The 1,296-nt window shown below is 45.1% G+C and overlaps 1 protein-coding gene across 2 annotated transcripts in view; it reads left to right on the forward strand.

Annotated features, from left to right (window-relative positions):
• LOC108166574 (tetratricopeptide repeat protein 16-like) overlaps positions 1-1,296 on the forward strand; it is a 5,022-nt gene that overhangs the window by 2,007 nt on the left and 1,719 nt on the right. The window lies entirely within an intron of this gene.

Here is a 1,296-nt window from a genome sequence, read left to right on the forward strand (position 1 = left end):
TTTTATTGGTTTTAATCTTTTTCAAAATCTTTTTCTCTTTCACTCTGTTTATTCCCGTTTTTATTTTAATCATGTAAAGCACTTTGAAATGCCTTGCCGCTGAAATGTGCTATACAAATAAAATTTGATTGATTGATCTGGACCCAGAAGGTCGTTCACCCCGGTCCGGTTCGCTTTAATCCAGCTCCAGTCCGTTTGCCTAGAAAGTCCGGTTTATTTGGGGAGGCGTGAATCTGCATCCATCCATTTTCTGACACCCTGGTCCCTCAGTGGGTCGGGAGAAGCTGCTGCCTCTCCAGCTAATGTTCCAGGCGAGAGGCGGGGTCACCTGGACGGGTCACCTGGACAGGTGGCCAGTCTGTCGCAGGGCAGCACAGAGACACACAACCATGCACACACACACTCACACCTAGGAGAGGCCAATTAACCTGACAGTCATGTTTTTGGACTGTGGGAGGAAACCGGAGTACCTGGAGAAAACCCACCATGCACAGGGAGAACATGGAGACTCCATGCAGAAAGACCGGGAATCGAACCCAGAACCTTCTTGCTGCAAGGCAACAGCTCTACCAACTGCACCACTGTGCAGTCAAACCAAAAAAGCAAACTCTGGTCTGCCTACAAACTCGGCCGGCCTGTTTCAATAAGCCGTATAGCTTATTGATCGCGTGATAAACTGAAACAAACTCAATAATTTCCGTTTGCATGATTTATCGTTTTTCTGGTTTTTTTCCTCTTTTCTCATCCAAAAACAAAAATCGTCAGTCTGACGGGTTTTTTTTAAGGATAATTTTGTTTACAGAAACTTTTTAACCCATTTTATTTGTTGTTTCTGTTGTTTTGTTTATTGTTAATATTTAAAATGTCTTCCGCTTTCAGTGGCAAACGTTCATCAGAATTTAAAGTTTTCTAGCATTTTCATGTCATTATCGCTGCAATACTTCAAAATTGCCTCAAATCAACAACATTATCTTCCATCGCTATAAATTCTTTGGGTAATTTATGGTGCAGAAAAATGTGACAGGTTTGGGTTTGGGTTCGGTTGAAGTGGACTCTGGTCCAGTTTGAACGCAGGAAACGGATTACGGGCAAGGCATTCTGGGTAAGCGCAGCCAAAACAAATGAGCGCTAACGGGAGAAACGACTCGGCGTCTTTCACCGGAGAACCGAAATCCTCCCGCTGCTGGAGGAGGAAGTTGCTCTCAGCGTCTTCAGGGGGGTTTTTGTGTCGTTTCCTTCAGTGGCTCTTGGTGCAGCGCCCCCACAGGTGAGGAGGGGAACAGGTTTTTCAAAGGG

Source organism: Poecilia reticulata, linkage group LG9 (assembly GCF_000633615.1).
Source record: "Poecilia reticulata strain Guanapo linkage group LG9, Guppy_female_1.0+MT, whole genome shotgun sequence".
Classification (NCBI taxonomy): domain Eukaryota; kingdom Metazoa; phylum Chordata; class Actinopteri; order Cyprinodontiformes; family Poeciliidae; genus Poecilia; species Poecilia reticulata.